At 50.7% G+C, this 24395-nt stretch overlaps 1 non-coding gene across 1 annotated transcript; it reads left to right on the top strand.

The window, feature by feature from the left end:
- The first annotated feature begins 12114 nt into the window (after positions 1-12114).
- LOC128574309 (U6 spliceosomal RNA) lies at positions 12115-12222 on the top strand. Its single transcript, XR_008376686.1, has one exon. It is a non-coding gene; the product is annotated as a U6 spliceosomal RNA (small nuclear RNA).
- The last annotated feature ends 12173 nt before the right edge of the window (positions 12223-24395 follow it).

The raw sequence follows: 24395 nt of genomic DNA on the forward strand, positions 1-24395 counted from the left end.
CCGGGTGTCTGGGCACACACTGTGGCTGGGGTCCTCTTGCTGGGCAGTTCAGTGGGGAAAGGATGTGGCACCAGTGAGAGGCCCAGAGATGGCAGAAACCTTCTGAGGCTGAGAAACTCTAGGCTATTGGCCCTGACACTGGGGAACAGCCAACCCAAAGAAGTCAGGGATGAGTGAGGTCACTGGTCTCCATTCCACCCTCCTTGGAGATCAGGACTGAGCCAGAAGAATAGGACAGAGGGCCTGGGCAGGTAGATCCAAAAGGAACTGTGTGCAATACAAGCTCCTGGAAAATATGCCCTGCCTTGGCCACCCCAGAGCCTTTTACACGCGAGCTGGGCCAAATGCTGGTCTGGGGCGCCCTCTGGTGGTTACTCCAGACGCTGGTGGAAGGTGAAACAGCAGTGAATTTAATAAGGGTGGGTAGGGCAGCTATGGTCAGAGTTGGAAGACTTTAAAGTGGACCACTCTTGGGAGGCTGGGCGCGTGGCTCACACCTGTAATCCCAGCACTCTGGCAGGCTGAGGCAGGTGGATTGTCTGAGCTCAGAAGTTCAAGACCAGCCTGAGCAACAGCGAGACTGTCTCTAAAAAAATTAGCCAGGTGTAGTGGCGGGCACCTGTAGTTCCAGCTACTCTGGAGGCTGAGGCAAGAGAATTGTTTGAGCCCAAGAGAGTAAGATTGCTGTGAGCTGTGACCCCACAGCACTCTGAGGGCAACAAAGTGAGACTCTGTCTCAAAAAAAAAAAAAAATAATGAATTAAATAAATAAATAAAGTAGACCACTCTTGACCAGACTTAATCCTAGTACTTTAGGAGGCCAAGGCATGAGGATCCCTTGAGCTTAGGAGTTTGAGATCAGCCTGAACAATAGCGAGATCCATCTCTACTAAAAATAGAAAAACTAGGGGCGGTGCCTGTGGCTACTCACTGAACCACAGGCGCCGCCCTACAAAATTTTTTAAAAATTAGCTACATGTGGGGCGGTGCCTGTGGCTCAGTGAGTAGGGCGCCAGCCCCATATGCCGAGGGTTGCGGGTTCAAACCCAGCCCCGGCCAAACTGCAACAACAAAAAAATAGCCGGACGTTGTGGTGGGCGCCTGTAGTCCCAGCTGCTCGGGAGGCTGAGGCAAGAGAATCGCGTAAGCCCAAAGTTAGAGGTTGCTGAGAGCCGTGTAATGCCATGGCACTCTACCCAAGGGCGGTACAGTGAGACTCTGTCTCTACAAAAAAAAAAAAAAAAATTAGGTACATGTGGTGGCACACACCTATCGTCCCAGCTACTTGGGAAGCTAAGTTAGGAGGATCACTTGAACCCAGGAATTTGAGGTTGCTGTGAGCTGGGCTGATGCTATAGCACTCTAGCCTGGGGCAACAGAGTGAGAACCTGTCTCAAAAAAATGGTGGCTCACACCTATAATCCCAGCACTCTGGGAGGCCAAGGTGGGCAGATCACCTGAGGTCACAAGTTCAAGACTAGCCTGAGCCAGAATGAGACTTCATCTTTAAAAATAGCTGGATATTGGGCAGCGCCTATGGCTCAAAGGGGTAAGGCACCGGCCCCATGTGCCGGAGGTGGTGGGTTCAAACCCAGCCCTGGCCAAAAGCTGCAAAAATAAATAAATAAATAAATAAAAATAAAAATAGCTGGGTATTGTGGTGGGCACCTATAGTACTAGCTACTCAGGAGGCTGAGGCAAGAGAATCATTTGAGCCCAAGAGTCTGAGGTTGCTGTAAGCTGTGACGCCATGGTACTCTACTGAGGGTGACAAAGTGAGACTCTGTCTCAAAAGAAAAAAAAAGAAAAGAAAAAGAGTTTGAGAGTAGCCTGAGCAAGAGTGAGACCCCATCTCTACTAAAAATAGAAAAACTGGGTATTGTGGTGGGCCCCTATTGTCTCAGCTACTGGGGAGGCTGAAGCCTAAAACTTTGTGGTTGCTGTGAGCTATGACACTACAGCACTCTAGCCTGGGCAACAGAGTGAGACTCTGACTCAAAATAAATAAATAAATAAATAAAAGGAGGTGAGAGGATAACAAAAAATAGTCATGCAGATTAAAAGGTATTTAAGAGACTTTTTTATAAGAAGGCAAAGTTTCAACACCAAGCATGCACACTTGGGTGATAACAAACAAGAAAATGGTTAACTTAAAAGTCAGGATATCTTGGCTCGGCACCTGTGGCTCAAGCAGTTAAGGCGCCAGCCACATACACCTGAGCATACACCTGACCTGGTGGGTTTGAATCTAGCCTGGGCCTGCCAAACAACAATGACGGCTGCAACCAAAAAAAATATATAGCCGGGTGTTGTGGTGGGCGCCTATAGTCCCAGCTACTTGGGAGGCAGAGGCAGGAGAATCGCTTGAGCCCAGGAATTGGAAGTTGCTGTGAGCTGTGATTTCACAGCACTGTACCCAGGGCAACAGCTTGAGGCTCTGTCGCAAAAAAAAAAAATTAATTAATTAATTAAAAAATTAGGCTCAACGCCTGTGGCTCAAGCAGCTAAGGCGCCAGCCACATACACCTGAGCTGGTGGGTTCGAATCCAGCCCAGGCCTGCCAAACAACAATGACGGCTACAACCAAATAAATAGCCGGGTGTGGTGGCGGGCGCCTGTAGTCCCAGCTACTTGGGAGGCAGAGGCAGGAGAATCGCTTGAGCCCAGGAGTTGGAAGTTGCTGTGAGCTGTGATGCCACGGCACTCTACCCAGGCGACAGCTTGAGGCTCTGTCTCAAAAAAAAAAAAAAAGTATATTCACATGTGTACATGCATAAAAACATGCATGAAGTTTGAGATTTGGGGTACTCAATTTATATTTGCTTGATACTTCAATTTTTTTTTTTACTGCAAGGACAAGAGTGAGTTTTACAGCTAGAAAAAACACTACTGCTTTTTGCTACGTTGCAGGCATTCCATTGCCTCTGACATTGTGTGAACAGACAGGGTGGGCCATAATGCTACCAAGCCTCGAGCCTCAGGGGAAGACCAAGGTGCCTACCTAGCCCCCCAGGCCTGGCCCCCTCCTTGCTTCCTGGAGATTCAGCCCCCTTCCCTTGAGGGAACTGGTGGCAGCTGGCACATAGCCATCCCACCCACCCCATGCACCAAAGACACTGGAAATGCAATCCTGGCTTGATGAAGGTCACCCTGCTTCCGTCTGTACAATTCTGTCGTGGGCAGGGAGGAGGCCTGGGGCGGGGGGCAGGTTCTCATTCTACCAGCATGAAAGCACAGTCCCGGCCCAGTGGGCACCGTCTGTCAGGCACTTATGCCAGATAAGGTAGGTGGCTCCTCTTCTTTACCCTTCCAGTGACCCGAAGCACTGGGTGGGCAAGCAGAGGCCCAGGGGACCAGAGTGCCTGGGCCCAGGTGCTCAACATGGAGGTGGCTGCTCCAGGTCACATGAGGTGACCTCAGCAGGCCCTCCCAGGAACCCAGATGAAGACTGGGAAAGGAGGCTGAGCCAGGGAAGCCACTTGTCCACATTCCACAGCTACTGTTTGGAAGGACAGGTGCAAAGGAAGGCCTGTGCTCTCAGCCAGGCAGTCTTGCCCACCGGAAAGGGACCTCCCCACCTCCGTGGATGGCATTACTAGTGATAATCAATAATAACAATAATAATAATTGTTATTATATAATGTTATATTAAATGTAATTAAATTATGACAACAATTAATAGAGCTGCTTTGTTCTAACCTCAGGAGTGTGTGTGATGGTGGCCATTGTGCTGTCCTATACCCCAGTCCATTTGTCCTCTCAGCAGACCTATAAATCTTGGGTCTGACTTTATTTCCCTCCATTTTTGGATCTGGGGTCTGGAGAGCGGGGTGGCTGGTGGAGAGGGCACAGGGACCTCTGTCACATGGTTGCTGTCCTGCCTTGCACTGGGCAGCCTGGTGGGAAGCCTCCCAGCCTGGTGCAGTGTCCTTTCCTGGTGCAGACAGACAGGACAGCAATTCTCCAAAAAAGCTGGGCCTGTCTCCTGTCTCAGCCCCCCAGCTACCGCGTATGTCCTTCCTGGCCAGAGAAAGGACACCAGACGACAAAGCCAAGGGCAAGGTGTCCTGGGACAGCGACCAGGGTCTCAGGGGGTCCATAACTCTCTTCTGTCTCCTCAGCCAGCCCCCAGCCCAAGAGCACCCCAAGCCCCTCTGTCAGTCATTGGGTCAGCCAGCTCAGTTGAGGAGCTTATACTGTGGACAGAAAGCCAAACCACTGGCAAGAGGGGCAGCTTCTTCCCCGGTATTCACCACCTGCCATGCTTGGACCAGGCTAGGCCATCTAGCACAGGCCTCACAAAATCCTTGTAATCAGCCATGTCAGCCCCATTCTACAGAAAAGACAATAGAGGCTCAGAGAGGTCAAGTCACATGTCCTAAGTCACACAGCCAGGAAACCTTAGAGTTTCCTGGTGGCCAGTTCCTACCAAGGAGGGAATGGGGCGGCGCCTGTGGCTCAAGGAGTAGGGCGCCGGTCCCATATGCTGGAGGTGGCGGGTTCAAAACCCAGCCCCGGTCAAAAAAAAAAAGAGGGAGGGAATGAGGAAGGGAACTACGGGGCATTCAAAGGGAGAAAAGAGACCGCTGTGGAGGAGGATATAAGAAAGGCAGGCTTGACCCTCTCAGGACGTGACTTACTCATCAAACTACCCTTCATTTAAACATTCCTGGGCCCTCTCCACATGCCAGTCTGTTCGCTAGGCACTGAGGGTGCAGAGGTGAACTGAGCTCATCTCTGACCTCAGAGAGCTCACAGCATAGCAGGGCAGAATGGAAAGGGAAACTGAGGCAGGTGGCCATCAGCACTTGCCTTGGTGTGCTAATATTTTGATAGTTATTGAGGATCTACTATAGGCCAGGCTCAGTGCTGGGCACTGAGGACACTAAGTAAGTGAGAAGCTCAAGGCCCCTGCCCGTCTGAAGGGTTTGTTCTAGTAGTGTCCAGCCCTGGTCTTCCAGAAATCCTGAGCCCTGAACATAAGGTAGCATTTTCCTGGGAGGACAGACAGAAGCAGCAAACCTAGTGGTCTCAGGCGTCATCCTGGGGCCTGGTTCCGGGCTGCTGAGCATGGATCCGGAAAGGGCAGGGAAACCTGATTAGTACCTTCCCTGGGGACTAAGTCAGGATCCTGGGGAGGCCTCGGCTGTGGAGAGGGGTGGTCTGGATAACTGGGAGGTCAGCGAGGCCCTCCATTCAGGATGCAACCACAGATTGCTGGGGCTGGAAGCAGAACTGAGAGGGGCTCCCCGGCACTAACGGAGAAGAGGCGCTGACACGGGACCCCCAGCCCCACCCTCTTGCTCCTCTTTCCCCACGTAGAGCAGTGCTGGCTCAGAGGCAGGAGCATCTCTGGCCGCCCTGGGAGGCCAGTGTCTGCATGAGGCCCATTTCTCAACTAGGAAACAGAGACCCGGAGCTGGGAAAGGCCTTGCTGGGAAAGACACGCTGTCAACAGAATCCAAGCTGGGGGCCGCCTCCTGGCCCTTTCCACCACCACCTCATGCCCCAGTGAGACAGGCAGGTGCAGCAGGTGGCACGGGACAGAGCTCAGTCCTGGGGGCACCATGTGGGCACAGAGAGAAACCCTTCCCTAGGCTTCCCCAGTGATGGTGAGGGGTATTCTTTGTTTTTTAGTTTTTCTACGTGCTCATCCTTTGCAGTCACCCTGAGATGTCACGTTGAGAGGCTTTCAGTGTGAATGGTGACAGTATAGCATGAAACCGCTCCACTAGGCAGTCAGAAAGAAACAGCTGGATACACACACACACACACACACACACACACACAGATATATATGTGTATATACACATATACACTTTTTTGCAGTTTTTGGCCGGGGCTGGGTTTGAACCCGCAACCTCCAGCATATGGGGCCAGCGCCCTACTCCTTTGAGCCACAGGCGCTGCCCTAGATTTATATTTTTAAGTGGAATTATTTATTTTTTTTTTGAGACAGAGTCTCACTTGGTTGGTCACTCTGGGTAGAGTGCCGTGGCATCATAACTCACAGCAAACTCCAATTCTTGGGCTCAAGTGATTCTCTTGCCTCAGCCTCTCAAGTAGCTGAGACTACAGCCACCCACCACAATTCCTGACTATTTTTAGAGATGAGGTCTCACTCTGGCTCAGGCTAGTCTCAAACTTATGAACTCAGGCAATCCACCCTCCTCGGCTAAGTGGAATTTTAAAAATTGCTAAATTCCCTTGGTAAAAAAGAGACTCAACAGAGAAGAATGACCCCCCCCACACAAAAAAAAATAGGAGAATGGCTAAATAAATAATTAATAGAATATTTTAGGCTCATTAAATAACTTTAAAGAAAATGTTAAGGAGAAAATGTTCACAGTATAACGTAATGTGGGGGAAGCCAGCTGCTGAGGCTGATGACCATTAAAATGCACACATATATGCATATGCATGATCTGTATAGAAAAAGAGGACTGGAGAAAAATACAACAAAATAGCAACCACCGTTATCTGGGCAGTGGGATGACAGATGATTTTCATTTTCTCCCTTCTACCTTTCTTATGGTTTCCAAATTTTGCAGTGACTATGAATTGCTTTTACAATTTAGACATGGAACAAAAAAGTCCACACTGTCCAGCCCAGCCAGGCCACAGGAGGTCCAGGCAGCATTCAGGAAGGTCACAGCCTTCACCAGCAGCAGGACACTGGCCTTGCAGAATCCAGCCCCTGCCCTAGGCCCTCCTGAGGGTCACTTGAAGCCATAAATTCCTGGGGACTCTGGGAGATGAATCTCTCAAGGGTTGGGAATCAGAACATGCGTTATGTAGAAAAGAAGCCATCTTCTTTGTTCCTTGCTTGTCTTCATGAACTGCTGAGTGCAGCTGGAGGGCCAGAGAGACAACCTCTTGCTCTCTGCGAGGGGCCGGCTCTCAGCTTGCCCACTTGGGCTGGAGTGCCCGGTCTCCTGGCCCCTCATGCTCTGGGTTTCCTCTGACTTGGGAAGTGAAGACTGGATAGGCTCTGACCTGCACCTTAGCAAAGCTAGTGGAAGGTGGGGCACGGTGGCTCATGCCTATAATCCTAACACTCTGGAAGGCTGAGGCAGGTGGATTGCTTGAGCTAACAGGTTCGAGAACTGCCTGAGCCAGAGCAAGACCTGGTCTCTAAAAATAGTAGGTGCCTGTAGTCTCAGCTACTCAGGAGGCTGAGGCAAGAGAATTGCTTGAGTCCATGGGTGGCACCTGTGGCTCAGTGGGTAGGGCGCCGGCCCTGTATACCGAGGGGAGCGGGTTCAAACCCAGCCCCAGCCAAACTGCAACAAAAAAATAGCCAAGCGTTGTGGCGGGTGCCTATAGTCCCAGCTGCTCAGGAGGCTGAGGCAAGAGAATCTCCTGAGCCCAGGAGTTGGAGGTTGCTATGAGCTGTGTGACACCATGGCACTCTACTGTGGGTGATAAAGTGAGACTCTGTCCCTACAAAAAAAAAAAAAAGAGAGAGAGAGAGAGAATTGCTTGAGCCCAAGAGTTGGAGGTTGCTGTGAACTATGACTCCATGGTACTCTACCAAGGGCAATAAAGTGAGACTCTGTCTCAAAAAAAAAAAAAAAAACAACAAAGCCACTGAGTCTGTCCAAATGCAGCAATGAGAGAAGGACAGGCAATAAGAATCCAGCTTTCACACTCCATAGCTGTCCCACCCCGCCTCCTTCTCACCCTGGCCTCTGGGGGTCTCCAGGCCTGGATTCAGTGCAGGTTCTAGAAAAGGGGTTCCCTGGTCACCAGAGCCAGCATGGAGTTAGCCAGCATAGAGTTCCAAGAATGGTACCCCCCTTCCAGTCATGACCCCAGCACCCCCTACTTTGGGTCCTGGCTCACTGCAAGCTTGCAGCGAATCCAAACCCACAGTCCTTTTCCATGGTAATGGTGGTATTTCCCCTTTCCCCAGACTCGATGAAGTTGGGGTCCTCAGTGAAGAGAACAAGGTGCTGATGACGTGGCAATCCTGCAGCAAGGGGCCCCTCTTCACTCAGGACCTGGCTGCGCACTGTTACCCATCCACATCAGGGCCAGGGGGCCTGCAGATATGGCTGACAGTGGGAAGGGGGCGCTGGTCACAAGGACACCTATGTGTCCCTGCACTAAGCCCCACTGCTGCTGCACACATGGGCCTCACTGTAGTCCTCAGTGGCCCTAGGCAGGGAGTCCGTCATTTAGAGCAGACATGAGTGACCAGCCAAGGCCTCTGTGCCAGCATGCAATAAGGCGGAGACAGATTCTGGAGCTGCCCCAGCAAAGCCTACAGCCACCCTGGCCACACTGGGTGCCTGGTCCCTGACCCAGGCTGCCAAATAAGTTCTCTCAATGAAGCCTGGGCAGGGCTTCCCAAACCCCGTTCCACCTATACAGCAGGTTGCCAGGACCCCACCCAAGGCCCAAAGCCTTTCTCTAACAGACAGAGCTGGGTACAGAGACCAGAACCTAGCTTGGGAGCTTCTGCTATACCCAGGGGAGAAAGACCATAAATATGTAAATGAAAGTGTGGTGCTGGCAGAGCACCCGTAGCTCAGTGGGCAGGGCACTGGCCACATACACCAAGGCTGGCAGGTTCGAACCCAGCCTGAGCCATCTAAAACAACAAAGACAACTACCCTTGCAGGAAGGTCCAACAGAGAGAAAGAGCACCCAAACACCATGTTTATAAGAGGAAGAGCTTTATTCACCGGCAGGGAGCTTACGGCATAGAAGAATTCTAAATGGCTGCACTCCCTGACTGGCTTTCCCTTTTTATTGACAGTCGAAAAGTTCCAACCCACACGTACCCTTCTCATTGGCCAGTTTGAATCAAGTGGGAGAGGCTATTCCAGCCCCTACAGAACTACAGGATTTCCCGGAACTTGGGAAGTTAAGTTTACAAATTCCCAAGAGCTGAGTCACCATGGAGAGGACCCCACAGGTGTATCCTTGTGGTCTCCTTGAGAAGACCTGTTCTCCTAGACCTCACCCTTCTCAGGTGTCCTCTCTCACTACAACAACAAAAAATAGCCGAGTGTTGTGGCGGGCGCCTGTAGTCCCAGCTACTCGGGAGGCTGAGGCAAGAGAATCACCTAAGCCCAGAAGTTGGAAGTTGCTGTGAGCTGTGATGGCACAGCACTCTACCCAGAGTGACTAAGTGAGACTCTGTCTCAAAAAAACAAATAAATAAATAAAATTAAATAAAGGAAGTGTGGTGCTATGGAGGCCAGTGGGGGGACTGCCTAGGGTGGTGAGAAGCCGTGGGAAGGGAGTGGGACACAAGACCTTGCTGGAAGCTGGAAAGAGTAAGGTACAATCCAGGCACCAAACGGAAGCCAGTGTGGCTGGCTAAAGCCACTCTGTCCGATGAAGACAATGGAAGCCACCAGTGTGAGCCACCTAAGGAATTTAAAATTAAAAAAAGAATTTTTTTTTTTTTTTTTTTTTGTAGAGACAGAGTCTCACTTTATGGCCCTGGGTAGAGTACCATGGCCTCTCACAGCTCACAGCAACCTCCAACTCCTGGGCTTAAGTGATTCTCTTGCCTCAGTCTCCCGAAGAATTTTTTTTTTTGAGTTCCTGAGTGTATCTACGGACAGCACATCTGAGCTGGACTGGCCATATTTCCAGTGCTTGGCAGCCACAGATGGCTGATGACCACCAGTTGGACCATGCGGAGTTGCAGCTTGGTGGGGGGAGGGCGGAGGGGGGAGGTGAGGCTGAAGTCAAGTGATGGCCCAGGGTCACCTTGGATTTTATGCCAACAGCTTTGAGAAGCCTTAGGAGGGCTTTAGTCCTGGGCCTAATGCCTTTGATTGCTGCCTTTAGAGGTGACTCTGACTGCTGCTTGGAAGCCTTCAGAGCAGGCAAGATTGGCAGCGCAGAGAGACGACCAGGTGGGGCTGAAGGTGGCCGGGAGCTCCGTTGATGGCGGCTGTAGTGGAGCTTTGAGGAATACTGACAGAGCCGTGAAGGCGCAGGGAGACAGGCTGCGACATCTGCTGTTCTTCTCCCTCTCCTGGACCAAAATTCCACCCAAGTAAACCTGTCCCTACAGCTGCCTTCCTTCCAGAAAGAGATCTGCATAGTTGCTATTTAAGAAAGCCTAAAAAGAACCCAATCAGAAAATTTTTGCCAAGGGCCCAGAAGTGAAATGTCTGCCAGTTTCTGTATCTCACAGAATCACTGCATTTCAAAAAAAAAAAGAGAAATCTAGCTGGGCACAGTGGCTCATGCCTATACTCCTAGCACTCTGGGAGGCCAAGGTGGGAGGAGTGCTTGAGCTCAGGAGTTTGAGACCAACCTGAGCAAGAGCAATACCCTGTCACTACTAAAAATAGAAAAACTAGCGGGTGTGTGGTGGGTGCCTGTAGTCCCAGCTGCTTAGGAGGCTGAGGCAAGAGGATTACTCAAGGCCAAGAGTTTGAGGTTGCTCTCAGCTGTGATGCCTTGACACTGTACCCAGAAAAAAAAAAAAGAAGAAATCTTCTAGATGCTCAGTATCATATAGTGATTAGGTGGTCTCTTGGGGGCAGCCTGTCTGCGTGTGAATCCCTGCTGCCCCTCTAACCAGCTGTGTGACCTTGGGCAAGATACGTAACCCTCCTGGGCTTCTCATATTCCTCATCTGCACACCAGAGCATTAATAATCTCTCTTAGGGGCTCAGCGCCTGCAGCTCAACCAGCTAAGGCACCAACCACATACACCTAAGCTGGCAAGTTTGAATCCAGCCTGGGTCTGCCAAACAACAATGACAATTACAACCAAAAAATAGCCAGGCATTATGGCAGGTGCCTGTAGTCCCAGCTACTTGGCAGACTGAGGCAAGAGAATCACTTATGCCCAGGAGTTGGAGATTGCTGCAAGCTGTGATGCCACAGCACTCTACCCAGGGCGACAACTTAAAAAATAATAATAATAATAAATATTACTAATAATATTAATAATAATAATAATTTCTCTTGGGATGACTGGGAGAACTAATTGGGTTCATACTCATAAGTGCTTAGACACACAGGAGGCGTTCATGTCATCTATCACTGCTGTTGCTACTATTATTAACAAATGAGAATGTGAGGCTGAGGGAGAGGAAGGGACACGCCCACCTTCACAGCAGGAAGCAGCCTCTGAATATTTGCTTCTGGCTCTTACACACATGGAGCCTCCTCTCTGCTGAATTTGCCGGTCCTGCTTCCATTTGGACATTTACCATGTTCTCACCACGTAGCAGGTGCCCTGTCGACAGCTTGGGGGAGACACTAAGATGGCACAAGCCCCATCTCTACAAATTCAAGGTTTTCCTGTTCAGAAGAAAAGCTCTTGCTTAACCACTCTTGGCCATGGAGAAGGGAAGGCTCAGAAGCTCTGTGCATGGAAAGAGCCAGTTGCTGAACCAGGACAGTCAAAACAGTGCTGGCCTGACCATGGGCCTGACACTGACCTGTGCTTTGGGCAAAGGCTTCACCTCTCTGGGCCTCAGCAGAGCCCCTGGCTGTGCTGAACACCTGTTAACTGTGTGCCTACTCCGTGCCCAGGCCCTGACTCCAAAGTTCACACAGAGAGACTAGGGAGGACGCACCCACTGCCAGTCAGACACACGGAGATGTGGCCTCCAAGGTCATGGACCCTGTGGGCCAGATTCTCTGGAACATTTCTGACTCACCCACTCCCCTCCTAAAAGTCGTGAACCATTACAACCTACCTTTTAAAATATAATTTGTCATTATAATAAAGTTATGAGAGTCTGGTTTACAGAATTTCACAGACCAGTAACACTTCCAAAGAGATTTTTAAAGAGCCAGCAAAGGATCTGCAAATTATTATTTTGTCAAGGAAGGCCCTTAAAACCAGGTGACAAGTGGTGCTAGGAAAACTGGATATCCATAGGCATGAGAAATGAAAAATCACAAAAATCAGCTTAAAATGGATTGAAGGCTGAAATGGAAGACCTGGAACTAGAAAAGTCATGGAAGAAAACATAAGGGAAACTCTTAATAACATTGTTCTCAGTAGTAATTTCTTGGATGGTGCACCAAAGCTTACACAACAAAAGCAAAACTAGATGAGCACTCCACAGCACTCTAACAAGGGCAATAAAATGAGATTCTGTCTCAAAACAAAATAAAACTGGCGTGCTCGCTTCAGCAGCACATATACTAAAATTGGACCCATACAGAGAAGATTAGAGGTGGCGCCTGCGCAAGGATGACACGCAAATTCGTGAAGCGTTCCATATTTTTAAGATCGTGTTTAAGTTTTCAACTGTAAATAAAGTTTTTTATGTTTAAAAATAAATAAATAAAACTGGCTCGGTGCCTGTGGCTCAAGCAGCTAAGGCACCAGCCACATACACCTGAGCTGGCAGGTTCAAATCCAGCCCAGACCTGCCAAACAACAATGACAGCTACAACCAAAAAATAGCCGGGCGTTGTGGTGAGCACCTGTAGTCCCAGCTACTTGGGAGGCTAAGGCAAGAGAATCGCTTCAGCCCAGGAGTTTGAGGTTGCTGTGAGCTGTGACGCCACAGCACTTTACTGAGGGTGACATAGTGAGTCTCTGTCTCAAAATAAAATAAAATAACATAAAGACACAAGGTGAAATAAAATAAGCCAGTCACATCCAGAACAAATACTGCATGATACCACTCACAAGAGCGATCTAAAGTAGTCAAACTTGGTCAGGCATGGTGGCTTACACCCGTAATCCCAGCACTCTGGGAGGCCAAGAAAGAGGATTGCCTGAGCTCACAGGTTAGAGACCAGCCTGAGCCAGAGCAAGACCTCATCTCTAAGGTCTAAAATAGCGGGGTCTTGTGATGGGAGCCTCAGCTACTTGGGAGGCTGAGGCAAGAAAATCACTTGAACCCAAGAATTTGAGGTTGCCATGAGCTACAATGCTATAGCACTCTATTGAGGGCGACATGGCACCCTACTGAGGGCGACATAGTGAGACTCTGTCTCAAAAATAAATAAGCAAATAAATAAATAAATAGGCGGCACCTGTGGCTCAGTGAGTAGGGCGCCAGCCCCATATGCCGAGGGTGGCAGGTTCAAACCCAGCCCCGGCCAAACTGCAACAACAACAAAAAAAATAGCCGGGCGTTGTGGCGGGCGCCTGTAGTCCCAGCTGCTCGGGAGGCTGAGGCAAGAGAATCGCGTAAGCCGAGAGTTAGAGGTTGCTGTGAGCCGTGTGACGCCACGGCACTCTACCGAGGGTGGTACAGGGAGACTCTGTCTCTACAAAAAAAAAATTAATAATAAATAAATAAATAAAGTAGTCAAACTCTCAGAAACAGAAAGTAAAATGGGGGTGCCCGGGGGCTGGAGGGAACAGGAAATGGAGAGTCCCTATTCAATGGGACTATTTGTTTTAGTCACACAAATAAATCTCTTAAAGTCTGCTGTGCAATTAACAATACTGTAATGCACACTTAAAAATTTGGGCGGCGCCTGTGGCTCAAGGAGTAGGGCGCCGGTCCCATATGCCAGAGGTGGCGGATTCAAACCCAGCCCCGGCCAAAAATCACAAAAAAAAAAAAAAAATTTAAGAGGTTAGGGGCAGGCATGGTGGCTCACACCTATAATCCCAGCACTCTGGGAGGCCAAGGCAGGTGGATCTCCTGAGCTCACTAGTTGAGACCAGCCTGATCAAAAGCCAGACACTGTCTCTCTAAAAATAGCCAGCCCGCGAGTGTATGATGCCCCATGATCATATCAATGTATACAGTTATGATTTAATAAAAAATAAATAAATAAATAAATAAATAAATAAAAATAAAAATAGCCAGCCCTTGGGGGCGGTGCCTGTGGCTCAGTGAGTAGGGCGCCGGCCCCATATACCCAGGGTGGCGGGTTCAAACCCGACCCTGGCCAAACTGCAACAAAAAAACAGCTGGGCATTGTGGAGAGTACCTGTAGTCCCAGCTACTCCGGAGGCTGAGGCAGGAGAATTGCCTAAGCCCAAGAGCTAGAGGTTGCTGTGAGCTGTGATGTCACACTCTACAAAGGGTGACAGTGTGAGACTCTGTCTCTTAAAAAAAAAAAGAAGAAGGGACTACACCTGCGTTGCATCTTACAAGAGTACATGTGAAACTTAGTAAATGTAGAATATAAATGTCTCAACACAATAACTAAGAAAATGCCAGGAAGGCTATGTTAACCAGTGTCAAACGTCTATAAAACCAGTGTATGGTGCCCCATGATCGCATTAATGTACACAGCTATGATTTAACAATAAAAAGAAGAGAAGAAGAAGAGGCTCGGCACCTGTTGCTCGAGTGGCTAAGGTGCCAGCCACATATACCTGAGCTGGCGGGTTCAAATCCAGCCTGGGCCCACCAAACAACAATGACGGCTGCAACCAAAAACTAGCCCGGCGTTGTGGCAGGTGCCTGTAGTCCCAGCTACTTGGGAGGAGGCAGGAGAATCCCTTGAGCCCTGTGATACCACGGCATTCTACCCAGGGTAACAACTTGAGGCTCTGTCTCAAAAAAAAAAAAAAAAAGAAGACGACGAAAGGACATTATAACACCAAAAAATAGGAAGATCACTTTCGCAGGATACAGAATAGCTCTCCAGCTCCGCGCCTGTAGCTCAATGGGTAGGGCACCGGCCACATACACCAGGGCTGGCAGGTTGGAACCCAGCCTGGGCCAGCCAAACAACAATGACAACTGCAACAAAAAAGTAGCCAGGCGTTGTGACAGGCACCTGTAGTCCCAGCTACTGGGGAGGCTGAGGGAAGAGAATCGCTTAAGCCCAAGAGTTTGAGGTTGCGTGAGCTGTGACGCCATGGCACTCTACCCAGGATGACAATTTGAGACTCTGTCTCAAAAAAAGAAAAAAGAAAAAAGAATAGTTCTTCAAATTAAGTAGGTTTAGTTTTGTGTGCATGTCTCTCTCCCTGCTGCTCTTGTTCTCTTGTCCTCCCCTGACTTCTCCCTGCACTAGGCCTTGTGTCTGGAAGTCCAAGAGGCCAAGAGCTCTGCCTCCCCGGCCCAAAGCACTTTCTTTGCACATAGTTCCAGAGAAGTGCTTCTGCCCCCACTTGGCCTGGCTCTGCTAACTTCCTACTGGGCTGTGAGCTCTGATGGCGGGGACCTCTCCCCACCCCTCAATACCCCCACATCTAAGCAGAGCTGACACAGGGCAGGGGCCTGGTAGACGCTGCTAGGTGGGGAGATGATGCTGCCGTCAGGCCTTGACACCCAAAGGACTTGGAGAGGGGAAGTTCTGGGACCAGCAGGAGCCACTCCTGGAGTGTCCATAACAGGAGGGGTGGTATCTGAGACTCTTTGATAGCAAGGGCTGGGCATCACTGCCTGTGGTGGGTGGGGAGAGTCCATGGCAAGAGGCTTGGGAAGGATTCCCTCCGGCTAAGACCCAGGGCTGGGATGATGGCAGAACCAGGATAAGCTGGGCCCTCGGAGCCGCAGAGCTGAGGGGGAATTAAGAGGCCTTATAGCCCCTATGGGGACAGTGCTGCTGCCCCTCCTGTTTCCCTCACGACTGGTCCAGGATGTCTCACCCCCAACAATAACCACAGGGAGAGCAAAGGGCGGAAGTGGTGGCTCATCAGGCCTGGCCACCGGAGGTGGGCTTAACGGCCACATGGTCCCCTTGTCAGGGCAACCCTGGGGCACAGAAGCCCAGGTGGGACTCTAAGGGATGTGGGAGGGACAAAGAGACTCGGACAGTGGCTTCAAAACCACACACTGATCTTTCTTTTTTTTTCTTGAGACAGAGTCTCACTCTGTCACCCTGGGATTGGGTGCCCTTACATCATAGCTCACAGCAACCTCAAACTCCTAGGCTCAGGCAATCCTCATGCCTCAGCCTCCCAAGAAGCTGAGATTATAGGCACCTGACATAACGCCCAGCTAGTTTTTCTATTTTCAGCAGAGACAGGGTCTCACTCTTGCTCAGGCTGGTCTCAAACTCCTGAGCTCAAGCAATTCACCCTCCTCGGCTTCCCAAAGTGCTAGGATTATAGGTGTGTGCCACCAAGCCTGGCCTACACACTGATCTTTCTGCTGGCCCTGTCCCTCACCCACCACCCTATGTTGACCCCCCTCTCAAGTCACACCATGCCTCTCAGGACAGAGACCCAGGCTGTATCCAGGCCTCCCTGTAGCCCCTGCACTTATCTGTACTGTCTGCTCTAGCCATATGGCTCCATTTGGATCAACACGTTTGTCTGTGAGATTTTTCAAGGGCACAGGGGCCTCATCTGCCTTTGCTCACAGTGGCATCCCAACACAGAGCAGAGAGGTTGCAGGAGAACCATGCAGGGCCAAGTGTTGGTGGAAGAATAAAAAAGCTGCAGCCAGCAGGGCCAGGAGGAGCAGGGACAGCTGAAGTTTTGGGGATCAGACCTGGCCTGCTGACACCCACTGGCTGCGTGTCCCTCTGCCTGGCTGGCCTGTTCTCTCCCAGATTCTGTGGGCTCAGCTCTAAATGGGACCAACCACACCCAGCTCAAAGGTCTGTAAGAGCAAAACAAAACAGGGGTGACTCTGTTCAGAGAACACTGGGTCCCTCAAACTTGTTGAATCCAGGCCTTTTATTCTATGGACAGGACACCATGGAGAACAAGCCACTCAGCCTCAGTGTTCAATGTGGTTTTCTATTTGTTTTGTTTATGAGGAGGGGTCTGCTTTGCCCCAGCTACAGTGCATGGTCTCATCATAGCTCACCACAGCCTCCAGATCCCAAGCTCAAGTGATCCTCCTGCCTTGGCCTCCCAAAATACTGGGATTGCAGGTGTGAGCCACCATTCTTGGCCTCATTGTTTAATGTTTAAATGCACAAAAATAGAAAAAAAAAAAAAAAAAGGAGTGCAAATTGGTGTAAACATTTTTGGAAAGAGACTTCAGTGTAATCTGCCTAAAAGTAAAAGGCTTATGTCCAGCAAGTCAACCCTTCTGCTTCCAGGAATTTGTCCTTTAGAAAATAAGTTGTGTTTGGATCTATCAGATTGGCAGTCGGTCAGGGTACAGGGGCAACATATATTGTTTTCTTTTCTTTTTTTTTTTTTTGAGACAGAGTCTCACTTGGTCAACCTTGGTAGAGTGCCATGGCATCTTTGCTCATAGCAACCTCCAACTCTTGGGTTCAAGTGATTCTCTTGCCTCAGCCTCCCAGGTAGCTGGAACTAGATAGGTGCCTGCCACAGTGCCCAGTTATTTTTTTCTTTTTTAAGAGACAGGATCTCACTCTTGCCTAAGTTGGTCTCGAACTCATGAGCTCAGGCAATCTACCCGCCTCATCTTCCCAAGTGCTGGGATTACAGGCATGAGCCACCGTGCCTGGCCATACATTGTTAAAACAAGGGGAGAAAAAGCCAGCCAGAAAACAGTCAGTATTCTCAGAACCAACCACCAGGGGGCGCTTTGGGGTTAGGGCCTCAGTCAGGTTAGCCTAGCACCTGGATTTAAATGACCAAAATGACGATATCCAGCCCTTCTCAAAGAACTTTCCCATCTTTTACTTCATCCTACCTTTGAAGTTTTTATTAGACACAAGGTCTAGGGCAGCACCTGTGGCTCAAAGGAGTAGGGCATTGGCCCCATATGCCAGAGGTGACAGGTTCAAACCCAGCCACGGCCAAAAACTGCAAAAAAAAAAAAAAAATAGAATATAGACACAAGGTCTACATGTTTTTTTTTGCAGTTTTTGGCCGGGGCTGGGTTTGAACCCACCACCTCCGGCATATGGGGCTGGTGCCCTACCCCTTTGAGCCACAGGTGCCGCCACCCAGTCTACATGTTTTATGATCTCTCTGCCTTTCCTCCCAAACAATGCCACCTTCATAAAAAAAAAATAAAAGCCAAAAAATGCCATCCTAACTGGAGGGAGAGCGGGAGCCCAGAGTAAGCTCAATGGAGTAGACCCCGGACCTCCTCTGGCTCCAGGTATGTGCACACCCTTTCCATCCCATCCTGCCTCCTTGTTCTCTGCCCTTTCACCTCCGTCCACCTCCATGTCTCTAAACCCAGTCCTTCTTCCTGGGAACCAGCCCTTCTTCCTTCTCCCTGCGGTCTCGTGTCTTCTGTCAGCCTCAGGTTTGGGGCCTTTCTGGTGGATCACCTGCCCGACCCGTACCCTTTGTATCTTCACCTGAAGGAGTCCAGGCAAGTCTTTCTCACCTCTATAAGGAAGGGCTTAAATAAAGTCCCCAATCAAGCAGTTCCTCCCCACATCCTCTGCCAAAGAACCCAGGCCCTCCCTCGGGACCTCTCCCCACGCAGCCTGCTGTGCCCCTGCACCTCCCTCCCGATGGGGACGCTCCTCACCTTCACTTTTCCAGGGACACCGGACACTGGGATGCAGGGCATGTCCTTGTCCTGGGGGTGCCTCTCTCAGCCTTGGTTTCCCAGTCTGGAGGACCCCTGGGCCTCTTTCAGCTCAGACTCGTTATACTTTACTCCTACCGCAGTGGTTTTTCATTAGGTTAGTCTTTCAAAGAGGAAAAAAACAATTAAAAAAGACTTTTTGGCCAGGCATGGTGACTCACACCTATAATCCTAGCACTCTGGGAGGCAGAGGCAGGTGGATTGCTTGAGCTCACGAGTTTGAGATCTGCCTGAGCAAAAAGCAAGACCCATGTCTCTACTAAAAGTAGAAAAACTGAGGCAAGGCTCTGCGCTTGTAGCTCAGCGGCTAGGGTGCCAGCCACAAACACCATGGCTAGCGGGTGTGAACCCAGTCTGGGCCAGCTAAACAACGACAACTACAACAAAAAATAGCCAGTTGTGGTGGGTGCCTGTAGTCCCAGCTACTCAGGAGGCTGAGGCAAGAGAATTGCTTAAGCCCAAGAGTTACAGGTTGCTGTGAGCTGTGACGCCACACACTCTACAGAGGGCGACATAATGAGACTCTGTCTCAAAAAAAAAAAAAGAAAAACTGAGGCAAGAGGATTGCTTGAACCCAACAGTTGGAGGTTGCTGTGAGCTATGATACCAGAGCGCTCTACCTAGGGTGACAACTTGAGACTCAGTCTCAAAAAAAAAAAGAATTTTTCTTTTTCCTGGCCTCCAGACTGTTTACAATGCCTGTTCATGAGGAACTGGGTTCTGAGCTTAAAAAAAAACAAACGACTTTCTCCAAACCTCTCCATTTTGGAGGGATGAGGTCTAGAGGAAGAGGGAGATGGGAAGGAGGTTATAGGACCCTCTCCTCTGTAGTGACAGCAGGGTCTTTTTTTTTTTTTTTGAGTCAGTTTCACGTTGTCATCCTTGGTGAGTGCGATGGCATCACAGCTCACAGCAACTTCAAACTCTTAGGCTTAAGCGATTCTCTTGACTCAGCCTCCCAAGTAGCTGGGACTATAGGCACCTGCCACAACTCCTGGCTATTTTGTTGTTACAGTTGTCATTGTTGTTCAGCAGGCCCAGGCTGGGCTCAAACCCACTAGCCTCAGTGTATGTGGCTGGTGCCGTAACCACTGTACTACAGGCACCAAGCCAACAGGAGGGTCTTTTTTTTTGTAGAGACAGAGTCTCACTTTATGGCCCTCGGTAGAGTGCCGTGGCCTCACACAGCTCACAGCAACCTCCAGCTCCTGGGCTTAAGCGATTCTCTTGCCTCAGCCTCCCGAGTAGCTGGGACTACAGGCGCCCGCCACAACGCCCGGCTATTTTTTGGTTGCAGTTTGGCCGGGGCCGGGTTTGAACCCGCCACCCTCGGTATATGGGGCCGGCGCCCTACCGACTGAGCCACAGGCGCCGCCCTCTTTTTTTTTTTTTTTTTTTAAGAGAGACAGAGTTGAGTGGTGCCTGTGGCTCGGTGAGTAGGGCACCGGCCCCGTATACTGACGGTGGTGGGTTCAAACCAGTCCTGGCCAAACTGCAATAAAAAAATAGCCGGGCATAGTGGCGGGCGCCTGTGGTCCCAGCTATTCTGGAGGCTGAGGCAGGAGAATCACCTAAGCCTAAGAGCTGGAAGTTGCTGTGAGCTGTGACACCATGGGACTCTACCAAGGGCAACAAAGTGAGACTCTGTCTCTAAAAAAAAGAGAGAGAGAGAGAGTCTCACTTTGTCACCCTCGGTAGAGGGCTGTGGTGTCACAGCTCACAGCAACTTCCAGCTCTTCGGCTAGGTGATTCTCTTGCCTCGGCCTTCCGAGTAGCTCAAAAAAGGACTACAGGGGACCTGCCACAACACCCGGTTATTTTTTCATTGTTGTTGCAGTTTAGCCCGGGCCAGGTTCGAACCTGCCACCCTTAGTAAATGGGGCCGGCACCCTACTCACTGAGCCATAGACGCCGCCCCAACAGAAGGGTGTTTTTTTTTTTTTTTTGGTAGAGACAGAGTCTCACTGTACCGCCCTCGGGTAGAGTGCTGTGGCGTCACACAGCTCACAGCAACCTCTAACTCTTGGGCTTACACGATTCTCCTGCCTCAGCCTCCAGAGCAGTTGGGACTACAGGCGCCCGCCACAACGCCCGGCTAAGGAGGGTGTTTTAACAACATATCCTGGTTCTGATATTTTTGCCTCATTCAGAGTTCCTCCACCTTCTGCCACCTTCCAGGAGCAGCACATGGTGAGGTGAGCAAGGTGGTCTGGATGGCCACCCCTCCCACTGTAGCTGACACTCACAGCACTGGGACGCCCGAACCTTCAATCTCTCACCTCCCCCACCAGCCTAATCCTCTTCTGGCTGCAGAGACTCAGGCGAGATGCCACATCTTCTAAGGAGCCTCCTGCCCAATCCTGGCTTCAGGGCCAGGGCTCCAAGTTTCTCCCATGCCAAGTCCACCCCTACCCCACCTCACACACGGCCACCTGGGCATTTCTGGGAGGCGGGGCTGCAAGGGCAGCAAGAACTCCAACAATATTGACCACCATGATGTTTCAGAAGGCCCATCGTCCCTCTTCTAGGCTGCAGTGTGCTCCCTGCCAGTGCTGCAAAGTCTCAGGGAGCCAGCTTCTCTGTACAATCCCCTAACTCAGGTCCACCAGCTTAGGAATGAATTGCATCCAGCCAGCATTCTGAGTCACACCTGTGACCCCACAGCACAGGAGCTCATTCATTCATTCACCCAACAAATATTTATTCAGTGCCAGGCTCTGGGCTAGGGGGAGAAAAACTAGGAAAAGGACTACAAATACATTGTTGCAGGTAATGTCTGGTGTCAAAAAGCATAATAGGGCATGAGAGGATGCAGAGGCAAGTGGGCATGGAAGGCTCCTTGAAGAGATGACAATTGAGCCGAAGCCTGGCTAAGGAGGAGGGCCATGGGAGCCCAGATCAGCAGAGGGAAGTCACAGAGAGCCTGACCAGACACGAGGCAAGAGAATCAGCAGGGGGCTGGATCATGCAGGACCGCCTGACAGATGGGGAAACTGAGGCACAGAATCAGATGACGTACTCATGTAGCTACTCCTCCTAACTGCTGTCTACCCAAGGTACCTAACCCTTTGTTCAAATGGTTCTTCTTTTGAGACAGAGTCTTACTTTGTTGCCCTCGGTAGAGTAGTAGAGTTTGAAGTTGCTGTGAGCTGTGATCCTGTAGCACTCTACCCAGGGTGACAGAGTGAGACTGTGTCAAAAAAAAAAAAAAAGAAAATGCTTACTGAATTGGATCTTGGTATCTCCAGCATATAGGCCAGTGTCTAGGAAATAGTGGCAGCTCAGACACTGTCCTAGACCACATGGCCCCCGAGTGCCAGCTGAACGGGCAGACTGCCTAGCAGCCTCTACGTATCATTTGGGTTTTTGTTTGTTTGTTTGTTTTTGTAGAGACAGAGTCTCACTTTATGGCCCTTTGTAGAGTGCTGTGGCCTCACACAGCTCACAGCAACCTCCAACTCCTGGGCTTAGGCGATTCTCTTGCCTCAGCCTCCCGAGTAGCTGGGACTACAGGCACCTGCCACAACGCCCGGCTATTTTTTGGTTGCAGTTTGGCCGGGGCCGGGTTTGAACCCGCCACCCTTGGTATATGGGGCCGGCGCCTTACCGACTGAGCCACAGGCGCAGCCCTGTTTTTTGTTTTTTTTTTTGAAACGGAGTATCATTATGTTGCCCTGGGTAGAGTGCCGTGACGTCACAGCTCACAGCAACCTCCAACTCTTGGGCTTAAGTGATTCTCTTGCCTCACCCTCCCAAGTAGCTGGGACTACAGGAGCCCGCCACAACGCCCTGGCTACTTTTTTTTTTTTTTAGGTTGTAGTTGTCATTGTTGTTTGCCAGGCCCGGGCTGGATTCGAACCCTCCAGCTCCGGTGTATGTGGCTGGTGCCCTAGCCGCTGAGCTACAGGCGCCTAGCCCCTGCATGTCATTTGTACTCACTGCCTTTTCTGGATCTCACTTGCTACTGACTAAGATCTGTCGCAGACACATGGGGTCTCTAGGGTCAAGTGTCCACAGATCCCTGAACCCAGCTGCTTATGGCAGTTCCACCTCCACTTTTTATCATTCTCTCCAACAGTAGCTCAAACCCCAGTGGTGGGAGTTGCAAAGCTGCCCTCAAGATGTCTTTGGCAAGTCAGAGGACATTCCTTAGTCAGCTCTCCTGTCCACCTTCTCCGTGCCCGGGAGAGGCATATATCCAGCGATCACATATCAAGTACCTCTTAAGTTAGAGGCCTTCTAGAAAGCCAGGCTGGGGGAGGTGCGGTGGGCAGCGGCTCTGGGCCTCCCCATGGGCCGGCTTATCAGGTCTCACAGAGGAGCAGAAGCCACCAGCGCAGGAAGCAGCAGGTGTGCACGAAGAGGAAGTGCCAGGTCCACAGCCACGCTTCTCCTGGGCAGTGTGGGTGACATCGCATCTCCTGATGTCATGGGGCTTCTGAAATGGCCACAGCACCCCCACTCTCCAAGGACTGTCAAAACATCCTTCCAGGGCTGGGTGCAGTTGCTCACACCTGTGATACTAGCACCTGAGAGGCCAAGGCGGGTGGATTGCCTGAGCTCAGGAGTTCCAGACCAGCTTGAGCTAGAGCGAGACCCCATCTCTAAAAATAGCCAGGCGTTGTGGCGGGCGCCTGTAGTCCCAGGTACTCAGGAGGCTAAGGCAAGAGAATCACTTGAGCCCAAGAGTTTGAGGTTGCTGTGAGCTGTGATGCCATGGCACTCTACCGAGGGCAATCAAGTGAGACTCTGTCTCAAAAAAAAAAAAAAAAAAATTCTTCCAGCAACCCCAGCCCACTGTCCAGTGGGGAGACAGACAGCTGAAGAAGTACAATGCAGGCATCCGGTGCTCCAGGGAGGTTCCTCCAGGGCACCGTGTAGTCACTTCCATGTGGGGGACAGCATGCAGCATAATACAAGAGATGGGCTGAGCGAGGCTGTCACTGACAGCTCACCACAGGTGTCAGGCACACACCCGACAGCATTTACTCCTCCACCAGCCCGAGGAGGCACTGCTCCCATTTTGGAGATGATGAAACTGAGGCATGGAGAGGCAGCAACTTGCCCATGGACCTGCATGCAGGCAATAAGGATAGGGCTGCAAGGAGGAAGCCAGCACGCTGGTTGCAGAGAGGGGGACTTCCAGGTACCTGCTGTGTTTGGACTGGCCAGCTTGTTCAAACTGCTGTCATATTAGGACCTCTGATCTTATTTCCAGCATCACCAGCCACGCTTCCTGTTCTCTCTCCTCTGCTGGCTAGCAGGATAGGAGCACTTCTCAGAGACTTGGCACAAAGACCAGGACAAAGAAGCAAGCATGGCTTGGCCTGCAGACGTGACAGCAGAAGAAGACCTGAACCCAGTTGCTCTAAATCCAGCAACTATGGCTCAGCGCCCATGGCTCAGTGGTTAGGGTGCTGGTGGGTTTGAACCCCATACACTGGGGCTGGTGGGTTTGAACCCGGCCCAATTCTGCTAAACAACCATGACAACTATAACAAAAAAATAGCCAGGGCTCGGAGTCCGTAGCACAGCGGTTATGGTGCCGGCCACATGCACCAAGGGTGGTGGGTTCGAACCTGGCCTGGGCCAGCTAAACAATAGTGACAACTGCAACAACAAAAAAAATTGCCAGCCATTGGGGCGGGTGCCTGTAGTCCCAACTACTTGGGAGGCTGAGGCAAGAGAATCACTTAAGGCCAAGAGTTGGGCAGCACCTGTGGCTCAGTGAGTAGGGTGCTGGCCCCATATACCCAGAGTGGCAAGTTCAAACACGGCCCCAGCCAAACTGTAACAAAAAATAGCCAGGTGTTGTGGTGGGCACCTGTGGTTCCAGCTACTCAAGAGGCTGAGGCAAGAGAATCGCCTAAGCCCAAGAGCTGAAGGTTGCTGTGAGCTGTGACACCACAGCATTCCACTGAGGGCAACACAGTGAGACTCTGTCTAAAAAAAACAAAAAAAGGCTTGGCACCTGTGGCTCAAGTGGTTAAGGCGCCAGCCACATATACCTGAGCTGGCGGGTTTGAATCCAGCCCTGGCCCGCCAAACAACAATGATGGC

The sequence above is a fragment of the Nycticebus coucang genome, chromosome 21, assembly GCF_027406575.1.
Source record: "Nycticebus coucang isolate mNycCou1 chromosome 21, mNycCou1.pri, whole genome shotgun sequence".
In the NCBI taxonomy this organism is placed as follows: domain Eukaryota; kingdom Metazoa; phylum Chordata; class Mammalia; order Primates; family Lorisidae; genus Nycticebus; species Nycticebus coucang.